Below are 16,239 nucleotides of genomic sequence, written 5' to 3' on the forward strand. Positions count from 1 at the left end.
TGTTTGCCTTTTGCAGCACTTACTTTGTTTGTCCTTTATGTGCCCATCTGTGCGATCTCAAAGAAACTCAGATAATTCCCCAATCTTGCATAATTAATAAAATACCTCATAGACTTCATAAAATACCTCAAATCTGGTCTCAGGAAAGCAATTGTAATGGATGGGCTGACTGTTTCCTGTGTAGCAACTGAGAAGTATATTCCCAAGCAAATTTAAAAATAAAGCAGCCTCCATGCTTTCTTGGAATCCCATTGGCAAGGCAGTGTTGTTCAGACTAGTACGAAGTTCAAATAGGCCATTGAGACTGATGGCATGTCCCTCTTTCTTCACTATGTTTCTGATTTAGAAATCCCTTTCCAAATTAAAAATATCAGAGCAGACAAACCAGATCAGGACAGTGGGGAAGCTCAATAACGGGGTTGTGCTGGCAGGAATATTGCCAATAAAAAGCTGTAGCAGTACTCTTGATCACCTGCTTTGAGAGTGCTGCACCTTCCCAAGAGAACAGTTCTGCTGCTTTTGTTTCCTTGTAGGAGGGCATGCCTAGGGAATAATCCTTGCACAGAGCCTCTACTTCCAACCCAGAAGGCTTGCTTTTCCCCTCCTCTTCCTCCTGTCCAAGAAGGTTAGATGTTCTGGCAGAAATACTTAAGGAGATGCAACTTAAAACAACTCAAAAAAGGTAAGACTAACTGGCTATATCGTTGCATTTTTCAGTCTCTTTTTATTTCTCTCTTATGTCTTCACTTCTGTAGGAATTTGGCTCCTCTGCAGCTTCTCCTGCTTTAATATATTGGTCGGTTTGCACTTCAGTTCAGCCCTCTCAAATGTCTGCTGTCTCTCCAGAATCAGAGTGTCCTGGAAAACAAAATGTGTGCAAATACACTGACGAAAAACAGACACATAGAATACACAAATGTACCATTATTTGACTTCTTAGTTCAACTGGTGAAAAGTCTTCCAGAAATCTTGAACAACAACTGAAAATGGACTTGGAAGCTCCAAAGACCTATCATTCATGGCTTACAACTACTTCAGGCCTAATGATTTGTGGTTTCTGCCCTGGTTTGGAAATTATTGTGCAGGCTAGCCCACTGTTAATGCAGAGCTAAATAGTAAACCTCTGATTCAATGGTGTGATTGCCAGACTTGGTAGCACTGAGCAAAATGAGATATACTGTTTGCTCCAGCACTACATATGTACAGCACTCTCCAGAATGGAAAAGCCAGGAATTATTAACAAGTAAGATTCTTACTCAAAATGTTTCTGGTCTCCTTGTCTTCCTTAGGGGTTCTTAAGAGTCCTGCTGGCTGTCCTTAGCTGCACTATTTGAGAGGAGCTACTTCTGTCTTATCAGGAGCTCTCACTTAACAAAAGAGTGGAAACAGAGCAAAACTTTTACGTTACTTTCCGTAATGTAGCCAGTCACAGTGACTGCTGTGAGTATGGCCAAGTAGAACGGGTCATGAATGCACAAATAATGCCAGTTCAAGGAGTTGAAACTCATTGCTCAGGATGACTTCTCATAGGATACAGTCAGGGTTTTCTGGGTAAGAGCCAGAAAAGGGCAGGAGGGAAGAAACCCATCATAGCTCCAACATTCTGGTCCTTTTGCAGGTTCATTCTTCCCTAAAAACAGAGCCAGTTCCCTTGCTGTCATTGGAGGAGCTATAATAGCATAGTTTTCCATAAGAGCGCTCAGACTTAAAAACCAGGGAAGAGACACCTCAGCAGGAACTCCGTGCCCCTCCCTGCTCCTGGATGCAGGCCCATAGCTACATCACCCCTCAGGTAAAACCTCCATGCTTCCAGTAGTATAAAGTGGCAGCTCAAACTCCTGTGAGATCCAAGCACTCACTTCCATGGCACAACTGAGCTTTCAGAGTAGGGGACATGTGGGCATAAAGAATTGCTTGTCTTTTAGGTATTTATGAGCTTCTATCCTCTTCTGCGGTGTAACAATAGTTTGGGATGCTGTCAGTGCATCAGGAGAGGTGTGTTTAGGACGTGCAAGACGAGATGATTTTGGGCAATGTGGGTAGAGATTAGGCACCCTGATGGTGGAACAAGTGTGCTCAAGAAAACAGTTAATTGTTAATTGTTTTTCTGGATGAGATGGAACCTGAGACCAACCTTAGCAGTAGGAGTCAGTACTAACTTCAGAGTTAGAGCAGAACATGGATTATTTTTTCCCCTTTTTTAATTGCTGAAAGAGACCTTAAGATAGGCCTAATTAAATGATTTCCTTCCATAAGCATCAGTATTTCTAAGGCCAGTCTTGAGTACAGACATGGGAGGCAGTTTGTGCTCCACATTCATTACAAATATTTTAGGTTATGAAGAAATGAACACGTCTGTTAGTACAGCAATGTTGGAGTTGTACAATATCTCTGTTGTAGGGCTTGGATATATCTGGAAGTGCACCAGTTCCAAAGAAGATAAATGTTTATTTTCCAAAATAACAAAATCATCAAAATTATCCTAACTAAGAAGTTAGTTCAGTCCGGGAAAGGTTAAAGCCAGGAATGTTTGTCAAGGAGCTTCAGAGCACAGGCAGCTCCCGACCCAGTGAAGTCACCTGCATGAACTGCTGAACATTTCTTCACTTCACAGTGTGGCTCTAGGGGATTCTTTTGCTTATGCTTTTGTGGGTTTGTTTTCTTAAAGAAGAACATTCCATTTTACCATAATGGAAGCTGAGAAACCAGTATTTTTCTTGACTCGGCCTTTGTTTCAGAAAGTTCCTATCAGAAAAAAACAAAGCAAACTAAAAACGTGACCCAAATATAATGACTGCAAGAACCATTAGTTTCGCCTTTCTGGACAGAGGCCTGAATAAAAAACTTGCTTGTACAGTCAGAATTTTAGGGAAAACTCCAACTTAAAGAGTCATCATTGACTCGCAAGCCAAACTGTAAATGATGAAATAAGAGCAGTTTAAGTCAAATCTGCACATGGATTCTCCCAGTTTTGTCATGTACTATCAGCTTTTCACATTTGCAGATTTTCCTCACTGTTGTAAAAGAAGTAGAAAAAAAAATTCAAGGAAAGAATGAGCCTGAGTGCACACAGTGAAAGTTCAAATGTACAAGGTCAAAGGTGCAGGTTCACTGGGCTGGAGAGAAGGAACAGAGAGCAACACTATTTTCGTTCATCACCTCTAGTCATCCCGGGCATGCTAGCAGTAAATGGGTGGAAAAAATGTTGAAAAAAATGTCGTTTTCTTAAATTGATGCTATTCACAGCAGTTCACCTCTGTATGCTGTGGCTAGATGCATTGAGTTTTAACTGCCTTGTGGGGTCTGTGATTACCTGCAAGGAAAGTGCTGATTAAATTTTTTTTTTTTTTTTCTGAAACAAACTTGATCTTTCTTCATGGACAGCCGCTTTAGGAATGATCTCATGTGGCCTGATCAAAAAAAAATCCAGTGGACCTGGAGTGAGATTCATTTAATTGATTTCCATAAACTCTGGATCACGGGGAATGAAGAATGACTTCCCCCCAAACTCTTAAATTCTTCTCCTCTCCTGTTCCAAAGCAATTACAAAACTTGTGAAATGGAAGGAATGGTTTCTCTTGGTCTCGTGTTCTTCATCAGTCGTCAGGTTTATTTTGGGCTATAAATTGCCCTGATCATGGATGCTTTCTTGTTTTTGTCTTAAAATGTTTAGCTGCAGAAGGCCATGTTTACTGCCTTTCTGCAGCTGCTGTTGTGTTGAGATTGTTTATCTGCATAGTGCCTGTCTGCTGTGGCTTCTTAGGCATTTCACAATCTGAGAAGCTCCAAACTCTTTGGTAGTTGATAAGAGAACCGAAGCATAATGTTCTCAGAAACAAAATCTATCAGACTGAAAAAGCTGAGAGGTTTTTTTCTCCGTTTGTGAAAGCATCTCTGTGGGCTGACATAATAAAAGCCATTTCTTGTGGCTGTGCTCTCTTGTGGTGCTGCATGTCCCATTCCACTGCTGCCAGAGCACAGCTGTGCGTAGCCAACATTTTGCTGAAGGGTTTGCATGAGGCTGGCAACAAGACACGGTGGTTTTGTAGAGTTGACTTGTACGTCCACAACCATTGTGCAGGGAATGCTGCTGTTCTGCAGCCAAAGTAGATTTAGCTGCAAATCACTACAACTCTCCAGCATTGCAGTGTAACCAAAGCAGTGTTGGGCTCTTGAGCCAGGCTTCCCCAGACACGTTGCCACTGCTGTGTAAAATCCTGGGACTTTACATATTGTGCATTGTGGCATCCAACTGGAAGAAGATGGAATTTTGAGGCTTGGAGTGAAATTTAAATTCCCATGATTCTTCTTGCCCTCACATCCCTCTTGTTTTTTGCAACCGAGCCAGCACCGGTTTAAAAACATTGGCAAGCACCAAGATCTTCGTGGTGATGAATATAAACAGGCTGTTGCAAGCATGTCTGCAGACATGCAAAGTTGTCAGGACCAGGGCGATAAGGGCAGCCAAGGAGGAGTCTGGCACCAGGCACGCAGGATGTCACCCCTGCCCCTACCAGACAGCCTTGCTCCGTGGAGTGTGGTCTTTCTGGACAGTCAGTGCTGCCTGGCAGCAGGTCAGTTTTGTAGATCTGGGATTGCAAATGGGTAAAATCCCTTGTGACCAAAGCCCTCTGCAGGGCTGAACAGTCCACAATAGGTACTTGTGGGTCTGGGCATTTGGGAGCCCCCAGGCTGTTTGATTTGGGGGATTTGATTGCTTACACCTGGAGCTGCTGGAGTAATTCCATAAAGAAGGGTCCACAAAGTCTGCCTAGCTGAAGGTTCACCTGTATTAAGGCACGAGGGTCTTGAAAAGCTCCTTGTGCCAGACTTCCCCCAGCCACTCGTGTGACTCTTGGCCTTGCAGCCTGTGGCTGTGTCCCTCACTGCCACTGCAGAGGAGAGACTCCTTTGTGTGCCTGTTGTCTCCATGTCAGGCACATCACTACCGTGCTCTGTTGTGACTGCAGGAGCCCTTCTGCACAACTTGTCATGAAAGGAAGGACTGCAGCCTTACGGGACGTGGGAAGGGGGCTGATAACCTTGAAGGCAGACTTGCCCTTATTCCAACCACTAAACAAATGCTGCCAGGGTTGGGCTGTAGTTATTCGTGTTCCTGCTTTGAGGATTAGGACTGCTCACAGAAAAATGTGTGTTGTGCTTTGTTTGGAACCCATCCCGCATGTTAAGGTTGTGATGTATAGCCCCCATCCTCCCCTGAAGTGTGTGGCTGGAGTGGTGAACATGCAGAAATGCTTCGTATGGGGGAGAGTTCAGGCTTTGTACAGAAAGAGAAGATTTCTAACAATAAACACATTTTGTGTGGGAGTGTGGTGAGTTGTTTGTTTGCTTGATTGTTCAAGGGTTTTTAAAACAATTTTTGGTGAAAGATCTTAAGTATGTGTCCTCAGTGCAACTGGTCATTGAATGCTTGAGACAGGCTCTCCTCTGGGTAGGATTCAGGAGAAGGGGCTCTCCCAGCTCTCAGAACTGCCTTTGCCATCACTTCATGCAGAAATGAATGCTGACGGGTGCAGTGTGCCCCAGAAAAGTGTGGTTGCAGAAGCAGGGACTTGCAGAGGATGACAACAGTCTGGCATCTGTGGTGACTCTTAGAGCCTGAGTCCCTTGTCTGGGTCAAGCAGTCTGACTCTTCAACCTCTGCAGCAGCTGCATCTGCAAGGCCACTTCTCTGTCCCCTGTTTTCACTTCAGGAACCCTTTCCTCCACTGCTCTGTCTCTTTATTTGCCTCCTGGGATGCCCTTGCAAGCATTTTGAGCATTTTGAGCATATGGTCATCCCTGGAGCTCTTCTTTTTGCTACGTAGATTGGACAAGTATTTGCTTAACGACAATAGCAGCCCTGTCCTTAGTTGCCATGAGTTGTCAGCTGTTGGGGGGAAGGAGAAAATGAGCTATTGTAAGAATGATTCTTTCACGCCAACTGGAACAAAGAGCTTGGGTTGCTCCCCCTTCCCCCTTTGTTTTAGCATTCTGGTTCTTCCCAGTCTTGGAGACAGCAAGACATTTTCAAAATGTTTTTGCCTTTATATAATGAGGGGCATCAGTCTACCTTGACAAGAGGAGTTTAGTAAAACTCAGCACAAATCCGACTTACGTCTGCATCTGTTCTTATCGAGCTTCTTGTGGCAAAGGGAAAACAGTTTTGCCTGCAGAGGCATGGTGGTGTTTGTTTGCACATTGGTACTGGCTGTCCTCACTTCAGCAGGTATCTCTTTCCCAAGAGGCATCGGACAAACACTGGAGTGGGAGGACACCCCTGGCTCTGAATGGCACTGCCTGTTACGAGTCGCTTGGAGTGAACTGCACTGCTGTGCAATTCTCTTCCCTAAATTAGATTTCCTTAAGGTTGCTTTTATTGTTTGGTTCTCTTACCTTTCCCAACAACTGCAGTCAGCATGAATTGCACAACAGTTAAGTGACCCAACAGCCCAGAGAGAGGTATGTGAAACTCTGCTTGTGCCTTGAATCATTTGTATTTTTGCAGTCTCTGGCTGTTTGTTTTGTTTTCTTTTCTTTTTCCTAATCCTCAGCTGCTGCTTCACCACTGCAGTTAGAGCTTGTCTTCCTGTCCAGTTAGTGCAGCGCTACAACCTTCAGTAGGGCGGCCATGGAGGGTGGGGGACACAGGAAGTGTTCAAAGGAAGGTGGTGTAAGCAGCCGGATGGTACTGGATCTGAGCAAGCGAGGCGGTCATTCTCATCATTAGGAGGGATCCAGAGAGCCTGTTCTTTTCCCAGCCTGGATTCTACTTGGAGCAAGTTAGAGATACCACCTTTAGTTAAAACAGAGGGTGGGAGGGGGATAGTGTAGATGAACAACTGCAACAAGGCTGCCTTAATGACACAGCTGGTAAGGTAAGAGGAGCTCTGACACAGCTGAAACATTCCCGTTTTGAGCTTTGTGTGTGTCCTGTTCCACAGATCAGCACCTCTACTCTGGCTGCACATACTGAGGGTTTCACTCTTACATCTGTCCTGTTTGGCTCCCTAATCACCCGCTGCAGGGACAGAGGTGCCCACAAAGGGCTGTGGTGGATTTTACTGGAGGTATATCCCAGTTCAGGAAGCAGGCAGGTTTGGGTTTCTATGGGCACTGGGGTCACCTGGGGCTCTGTTTCGTCCTGCTGGCACAGTCATCAGGGTCTCTGCTTTTCTGCATTTGTTCCTCACTGTGGTTGGTGCCTAGCAAAAGTTACACAGGTTTTTGGGGTGGGAACCAGCTTCCAGCTTCACTGCAAGAAAACCGAAGTCCTATCTCCTTGTGCACAACTGTGAGAAAGCTCATCAGTAGCAGCAACAGAATTTGAGCTCACAAACATCTTTTGGGTGTTTGAGGTATTTGTCATATTTCTTTGGGGTTTGTTTCTATCTAAAGAGAAAGCGCATGGTAAATTACAGCTAAGACCTAACACATGATACAGTGTAGGTCATACAGTCTGCTGATGGAATCCTGGCATGGGGTTATGCTGAGGATTTGTCAGAGACTCATCATAGTTTAGACTTTATCCACTATAGGTTTAGGTCTGATTCCTAAAACTGTAACTTGTACATGTCATCCTTTCCCTCCCTGAAGCCTCATTAAATGTATACTTAAGTAAATTGCTTTATGTTTCTGATACAGTTGACTGACCCCTAGTGCTTAATGGAATTTAGCAGGAGAGCTGGAGCTGCAGTGGGGTGATGGATATCATCAGACTCTAGGACAGCTTGCGAGATGCATCAAATGTGAACTCAAAATGTGTGCACGTACAAGGGACAAATGGACTCCAGCAATAAAAACCGTTCCCTAATGCCATATGAGTTAATGCCACAAGAGCATTAATCAATAGGTTTAGTCCAGGAATTATTCTGAGGCTGAAGGGCAATCCAATCATCAGCAGAAGGATATTGGTGCTGCCAGAAACAAAGCTGCAAACAGCACAGGAATTCAAGAAAATGCATTCAATGGTGTATTTGTAATGGATTTACATATTTGTATAACTGCAGAGTGAATTAATTTTATTCCCACTGCTTACAATACAAGGAAATCTGGGAAGATAATATTTTCCACTGATGGTGATAATAAATGTGATCTGTATTAAGTAGTTAAAAAGTATTTGAGCCAAAATTCCATAAAAATTGGCAAGTTGTGCATGGGCAGTTTTTCCTGAAAACTGGCAAGAAAGTGAGCTCAAGGAGTGTTGATGGAAATCTGCATGTTTATCTATGCTTCTAATGCCGTTGGAAAAAGCCAAGAGGTTTTATACTGGCTTAGGAAAAAGTATGTAAAATGTTGAAACCCTACAGGAAACAGAAATTATTTCCCCACCACCTTTACGTTGCTCAATGCAGCTGCTGTTCCACCCACCTCGTTATTGGGGCCAGGGGGCACAGCCATTTTGTCACCCCCTGGGCTCCTCGTGCCAGAGCTGAGCCAGGGGGACTCTGGTTGCCTCTGCTCTGCCCTGCCAGCCCCTGACACCTGGGAACACCTCCTCAAGGACTTGCTAGATGCTTTTGAGTTGGGAGGCAGGGATATTTCTTCCAAACTCCTGTGGGGATTTTTGGTATGTCCAAAACAATGGACATTTTCCCCTCATTGTTTGAGAGGGAAAGCTTTCAAAACCTTGTGTGTATTCATGTGGATGTATAATCAAGTGTAACTCTTAATATACATATATTTAGAGCAATATGCATCTGTAAAATAAAGATATCTCTGACCATACGTATTTAGAGATGAGACTGAAGCCAAATCTACCTTTTAAGCCCCAGATTGCCCGCGTCCCTTTGCAGTCAGCAGACAGGCAGCAGAGCCAGCCGCAGAGATAAGAGCCAGTCCCCCTTGGGCAGGGTGATTAAACCCTCCTGATCTGAGCCCCCACCGACTCCCAGCACTTCTGCTCCAGATCTGAGCCTGGTGGCACAGGCCAGTCTGTAGCACCAGTTCAGATAGCTGAACCACTCCAGCAATCACAGCTGAGCCCTGGAAAATGGAAGGGGTGAGTCACATGAGGGAGATGAAAGCCAACACTAAGTGCTGTGATTATTCTATCAAAACCAGTGCTATAAACATGCAGTTAAAAAAAAATCCCAAGCTAAACAATGCCATCAGGTGACATTAACTGGTGACACTTTCTAATCTGGGATTCTGAACTAGCTGGCTTTGTGCAAGCTTGCAAGCTTTGCTTTGCTTTGCTTTGCAGCAAATGGGAGTAGAGGGATAGCTGTGCTCACCAGGCCTGGCCCACTGAGGTTCAGAGCCCAAAAGAGGGTGGTTTTGGGACCTTGATGGACTCGTTTCTGTGTTGCTTGGGATGGTAGTTTGAAAGTTGTTAGTGCCTTCCTGCACATATTCCACTTGCATGGTTTGAGCTGCGCTGTCACTGTAACAGGCAAAGCTGCACTTGGGCAAATTCAGGGGTCTGCTGTGGTTTGGGTCAGCAGCCGCGGCTCACACAGTTACAGCCACTACAAAGCCAAAAAGTCCAGTTACTGCAGTGCTTTGATGGGTGGAGGAAACTCACTCCTTTGCTGTGGTGGCTGCACTTGCAGCTGCTGTGTGGCTCTCCTGGCAGCTCCAGCAGCTGGAGCCCTCCTCTGCAGGAAAAGTCTGTCTGTAACCAGAGACACTGACTGTCCCTTTCAAAGAGCTCCAGAAGAGGAAAGGAGAGGTTTTTCTCACACCACTGACTGTCTTCAGGAGACCAGGAGAGTTAAACCCTTAAAAGTGCTTTTAAATGTCAGGATGATGTAAGGTACCTGTGTCCCACCCTTCTTGGGTGTTCTTGGCTCCACTGTCCTTGACCTCAGTAATTTCAGTCCTATTTGTTTTGAGTAATTTTGGTTTTGCTGCTGCATGTCCCTGTGAATAAGAAACAATGTTTCTATTGGCAGCAGTCAGTTCTCCATCCACCCATGTCTCCTACTCAAGTACAATAAAAGTGCAGAACAGGCTCCCAGTCTCTGACCTTTCCAATGAGTGTGCACTTTGTCACCCTAGTGGACTGAGAGCAGCATTCCATCCTTTGAATGTTTATGTGTCCATGCCAATGGCAGAAGGCACAAGGTTGGTGTCTAGGCTTTGAAGGTACCTCAGGATCTGGATTTGGAGGTTTGGTTGATGACACCCGAAAATCCAGCTCCAACTTCTGTAAATTGAGTGCTGACTGTGTGAAGTCACTGGGAGCCCTGCCATGCTTATTTGGGCATGACAGCTTCACACTCATAATTTCCTGGGTTTGAGATTCAGTGTTTCTATCCCAACCAACTTTAAGTAGGGAGAAGCAGATTGTTAATAAGGTTAGCTCTCCAGGGCTTGGTGTTTTTTTTCTTTGCATGTTGCCATTTCTGGGAACTCCACATTGCAAAGCTTTGGACCAAAGGTCCTCTCAGGTTTTAAAAAGCTAGAAGGGTTCCTGCAAGTCCGCGGGAGGCATCCTTGTGGCATCCTCATGTGCTTGGCTGCAGTCTTCAAGCCTCCTGGGGAATGAGTGAGAATCCAGCCTTCTGCATGCAGTGTCAGAATGCCTGCTAGCTTTAAAGTTAAGGGGTTTTTAAATGGCTAAAATGTTTTCTGCTTAAGAAGAATGAATCTCCCAAGAGGGATATCTGCTGCAGATGAGAGGACTGCACTTCCCATAAGCTACTCCAAAGTTGGGAAGTTTCCTGCTAGATCTGTAAGCCCACCCTATCAGGTTCTGAGTTATAAGAAAGTATCTCAGAGTTCAGATTTCAAGACCATTTGTTCACTATAATTTGTTTAGCCTTCACTGAAATATTGGATTGCTAAATTCATAACATCTGCTGATGCCACTGGCTGCAAAAGGTAGAAACTGTCACTTACTCGGAGTGTGAATAGACATGCTGGATGACTTTGTGGGATGCCTAGTTTATTTTTCTTTGGTACTGCACAACAGACATGGTTTGCATCTTGCAATGCTCCTAGAACCAAAAACAAGACCAGCCCTTGCATCTCCCTCCTCATTCATGTCCTAGAAAGGGAAGTGTAGTGCTGCTGTTAATAGGGGAGCACAGCTCTGTGGTGACAGGGGTGCAAGGGGACTAAAGGTCCTCCTGGGATCAGCTGTCTGCCCCACGGCATCTTCAATTCCAAGCTCTGGTTTCCATTTCCTAGATGGGACACTCTCAGTCCATGCTAGAGTAGTTGCTTGTTGGTGCATGACTGCAGCAAGATAATTATCTTCTAATGTGAGATTTTTGCTTGGGCTGTGCCCTGAACATACATTATGATTATTCCAGAACAGAAAAGTATGTATGAAGTGTATACCTCTACAGTGCAAATAAAAAGCATATGTACCTGAACAGAAAAGTACTGCTGCTGTTTGCAAGTGGAATGAAGTGAGGCTGGAGGAGTTGCTTTGTTGTTGTATGCTTACCTGGGTCTTGTTTCCTTTTTTTTTCCTCCCCTTAAGGAAGGCAGTAAGGGCCTATATTAGAGAAAAGAACCCTCTGAACTTCTTGTCAGGGTCACATAGTGGTTACATGATAAAAAAGGAATGTATCTCCTTGAGCAGACCGTGACTTGCTTGACCTGGTGAAATGTTAGGCCCTGTGATCCCATGAGAATCAGACAAATTGTGGAGTTTGGACTTTTTCCCTATGCATCCACATTATTTTGGTCAGATGATCCCTTCACAGTGCTGCTGCTTCTATGTGATCCTGCACAAATCCCTAAATTTCTCTAGTTCTTCACTCTTCTGCTTGGTGAAATACAGGAAAGGTTCATTTATTCCTGCCTTACAGGGTTAAAGAGTGGCTGGTGTGCACCGTGTGGTGTGATGCCCTGATGAAAGCCGTGGTGTAAACTCTGATAATGCAACATGCCCACACTGAAAAGCATGCAGTCTGCAGAGCTAGACATACTTTCTTCTCACTTGCAGAGAAGACAAGCCTTTCAACATGTTTTGTTTTTGGATTTTGATCTTTAACCTTGATACTTATGATGGTTGGAAGAGGGAGAGGTTTGGCAAGTGTCTTTCTGGTAGAGATTAACCAGACCAGGAGCAGTGGAGCAGCTGGGGGGGATCCCAGCTCTTTCCTGCACAGCACACCTAGCCCAAGAGTAAAGCCTGTGTCATGTCAACAAGAAAAGATCTGCCTCCACTTGGCAACAAAGCCTGTAACACTAAACTTGCTTTCTTGCTGTTCTTTCTCTCTGCACTTCTGGTATTTTCTTCACCTTCCTACGACAGCTCTCTTGTCCAGGCACAAGGGGGGTCATCACTGTGTCCTCTTAACAAACTGGAGATGAGGAAGTGATGCTAAAAGTTCATCCTTTAACAGCACTTAAAAATCCTTCATTACCCCCTTGTGAGAGGGGAGAAAATGATGTGGAGACATTTTGGGGTTTTGTTTCGACCTTGATTTGCCAAGGTGTAGAAACTACATGAAGCAGCCCAGGGTTTTAGTTTCATTTGTTCTGTGCTCTGGTTTCGTCACTTTGGAAATGTAAACAACGCACAGAGTATCTTGTTGCAACATCTTCCAATAAGAGCTGCATAAAATCGCCTTGGCTACGTGACTCTCTTAGATCCCTGCTGCCTGTAATATTCCTTCTGATGAAGTAATTCCGAAGTGTATGGGCAAATCGAGAGGTTCTTGGTCTCGCCCAATGCCATAGTGGCATCTACTGTAGGAAAGGCAAAGCCTTGGTCCCCTTTCCGCAGTGGTCACCTGCACTCCTGCAGCTGGAATGTCAGTACAGAATTTTGAAAGCAGCTGATACCTTTGTAACACCGGGGGAAAGGCTGCTCTGCTCCTTGGCTGGCCCCAGGGGAGGGGCAGGGAGCATAGACAGGGTCCATCCCTCCCAGGCTGGCTCCTGGATGTGCAGAGGAATGCTCCCCAGGCGTGTTGTGAATGATTCACACCTACATCCCCCAAAGGCTCTTTCTCGGTGAGGGTTTGCATGTGTCTGAGCAATTTCCTGGGCAAAGCCCTTCAACTGTAAATCTAGTGCGTTGTCTTTGCACCAACAGTGCTACAGTCATAAACAACAGACAGATCTCACAATTAATGCCAGCACATTACTGGCTTCCCAGTCTAAAATAAGTAATTCCGTGGTCTAGCGAGGGCGAATATGAGGAAAGAGGTTCCGAAATACTGAGTACTTGAGGGAATTAGCAAAAAAATGCAAACGTTTGTCTTTCAGGTTAATAGCCCGTGTGGATGCTGTCATTCTGCCCCTGGGAACCTGTGGGTTGGCATCAAGGCTGTCTCTGAGCCTGTTGAGAGTAGTTAAAGTATTATTAATATGAGCCACATTCCATCGATGTGCATCTCTGAGGTGCTGAGGACACCCTTGTTAAAATCCTGACAGATCATCACAAGCGTCTTTCATGCTTTTGGCCTGAGGGAGGTGTTCCTTTATGAGCTGCATTCGTCAGGAGAAAAGGGGAAGGTTTCAAAACAAAACCAAAGTTCGAACTCTGGGGGAAAAAAAAACCCACAACTTTTAAACTGGGATATTATTCTGGGGCATGTAGTTGCAGGCATGTGCAACAGCATAGTGAGTGTTGAGGAAGCTTTGCTGAGAAGGGAGCTCTCAAGCTTCCTGCATGGTTGACAAGTACTGACTCCTCTGTTAAAGACCTGCACTCTGCCAGGAAGTTTTCCAGCTGAAGTGGACATGTTCCTACCACTGAGATAAAACAGCTTACTGAACTTCAATGAACTTGCAGAAAGTATCTGGATTTTTTTTTTTGCTCTAAAAGCCTTTTCACCATGCAAGTGAATGGAATGCGTAGGACTTATGACTAATGGCAAGAAACTCCAGAGCAAAATGAGGGCATCACACAGTCACAAGTCTGTTCCTCAGCACCTGGCCTGTCCAGAAGGCTGCTCAGGGATATCCTCTCTGGTTGCAGCTGCATGAGGAACCTGCTGAGAAGTGTTCATGTAACAGGTACCAGTTCTGCCTGCTCTTCAGTGGGGAGCGTCAGGGGCTGGGTGAGCACATCAGGAACAGTGTCCCAGGCAGTCTCACTCTCCCAGTCCCCCTCCTGCCAGCACAGGTTAAATGTTCATACAGGTGGATGTTAATCCTCTGGAAAGGGAGCAGACAGGACAGCAACTTAGAAAGCGCTGTCCGGTTACACTGGAGCTTTTTCTCTGTTGTGTATTTATTTTGAGCAAGAGTGGTGGAGGCTGGTTTAAATAAGAGCATGCTAAAGTTCCTCTGTGCTTTGTAATAAGTGTTTCAACCCCAGCTCTCGTGTATGGAAAAAGAAGCCCAAATAGAATGTAATTATAGCATAGAGTTAGCTTTTCTCCCCACTTCAAAGCTTGGAATCTGGTTGTTTTTACAGTTTGTAAAAATTCATAATATTGTCAGGCTTGGTGAAGCAATACCCACTTTCTGTGCAGCTGAGGACCTTCATTCCACACTGTTTTCTTCAGAGGAGGGAATTGCTGACCACTGTCAGGACTGCAAAGACTCATGTGGTCCTTGGAGTGGTCACCAGTTCAGGCAGGGCTGAAGTTTGAATATTGCTGTGGGTTTTATGCCAAAACTTCCTGGTGGTGACTGGGACAGCAGCTGAACCTGTGGCTCTGCTCTGGTGTTTTGATAGCCCTACTTCCAGCAGGAGGCTGGGCTCAGTGACACCCCCTGGGCCTGTGTTTTGTGGCAGTCCGTGGAGATGACTCTGAGGTTCAGTGAAATGCAAAGCCAAGCAGACAGGGTGCAGAAACAGAAGGAATAATTACAACAGCATCAGGCCACGAACGGCTGTTGAGGGGTGACCCTGGGGTTCACATGTCTGTACAAACACTGGGGCTTGCCTGCTTCCACCATGGTAAGCTGGAAGTGAAAAGGTGTAATGATCCATCTCAAGAGATATCCAGCCTCCTGGAAATATTAATAGCTGTTAAAGTTTCTCTGTTCAGAACAAGCCAAAAATATTGGTGTGCTTTGGTTGAGTGTGTCCCTATCCATATTTCAAAAAATGCCTGCCTCTTAAAGGACCTTCTGCAGGCTGCTAGAAAGTGCCAGGGAAAGGCCTTTCTACATTTGCAGAAATTACATATTATATATATGCAATAGAAATACATTTAAATACAACATTGCTGATGTTGTATCTGCCATCTGATTTTGAAAAAATCAGCACACGCAGAGGAGAAAATATTTCCTATTTTAAATCTCTTTGATTACTCGCCTGTGAACAGTTTATGAATCCAGTTGGCCTGCTGTAAATCTGGGAGGGATTCTTTGGACAAAGTACCTAGTGTATTTTGTACTATTTTAGCTGAAAACAAGTCATCTTTTTAATTAGCACTTTGAAAAGATGTCCATTGGCTAAATTCAGCAAAATTTTACATGCATGTTGGGAGGCGTTAAGAGCAGCCTGAAAACAACGCTATTTGCTCTGAAGAGAAAACTTTCATCAGGGTAAAGAAAAATGATTTGGGATTGATACTGACTTCCCTTTATTTCTGGAGGGCAGATAAAGCGGAGAAAAATATTTCTGCCCCACAGCCTGTGTTGGTGAGTAGAGGATGGTCATGCTCAGCTCACTGCACAGAAAAGAGAAACTACAGAACAGGGGCTCCCTCGTTCTCTCTGATGCATTTGCAGGGGAATTTGGTGGCTCACGATGTGAAGTCTGAAAAGCTTGGGGACATCACCCCCATTCTCCTCCCTGGGCCTCCAGGTGGGTATAATGCTGTGCTCCCAGCCATTGTCCAGCACTCCATGAACATGCTGGACCTGGGGAAAAGTAAGAGCTGTCCTGCATAGGAAGCAGGGCCACATTTGCAGCTTTCCAGCCTGCCAGAGCAGTCGGTGGCAGCACAAGGGCGTCCCCAGCAGCTGTGCTGGCTGCAAGCCACCACTTTGGCAGGGCAGGAAGCCACAGCTCAGCAAAAGGCAGAAGGGAAGACCCAGCCCAGGGGAGGGAGAGTGATGGTGTGCTGAGGTGGCAGGAAGGGATGAGCATAAGAAGCAGTTGTCCGACCAAGGCAGCGTCCCACAGGAGATCTGGGGCACGCTCAGAGTGCATTTGCTCAGCCTCTGCCAAAGGCAGGCCCAGGCACCTCGCTGTGTCCCCAGGGCCCTGCTGGGACAGTGGAGCGGATATTCAGGGCTCTGCTGGAGCAGAGCTAAGCCCAACAGCACACAGCTGTTTGACCATCGTAGAAAGCCTGACTAGGGAGAGGAATTTTCCTTGTTGATTTGTATGATTTTCTTTGGAGAGCGATGGTCCTTTGGGCTCTCTGC

The 16,239-nt window shown here is 45.3% G+C and overlaps 1 long non-coding RNA gene across 2 annotated transcripts in view; it reads left to right on the plus strand.

Moving 5' to 3' along the window:
- The first annotated feature begins 578 nt into the window (after positions 1-578).
- LOC136292177 (uncharacterized) overlaps positions 579-16,239 on the plus strand; it is a 36,202-nt gene continuing 20,541 nt past the window's right edge. Inside the window, exon 1 of one of the 2 annotated variants that reach the window (XR_010721847.1) lies at positions 579-682. This is a non-coding gene — a long non-coding RNA (uncharacterized lncRNA). Of the gene's footprint in view, positions 683-6,773; positions 6,879-16,239 lie in introns of those variants that run through there. The other variant, XR_010721846.1, reaches the window with a different exon arrangement.

Source organism: Chamaea fasciata, unplaced genomic scaffold (assembly GCF_029207755.1).
Source record: "Chamaea fasciata isolate MVZ Bird 193981 ecotype frontalis unplaced genomic scaffold, bChaFas1.0.hap1 SCAF_7, whole genome shotgun sequence".
Lineage (NCBI taxonomy): Eukaryota > Metazoa > Chordata > Aves > Passeriformes > Sylviidae > Chamaea > Chamaea fasciata.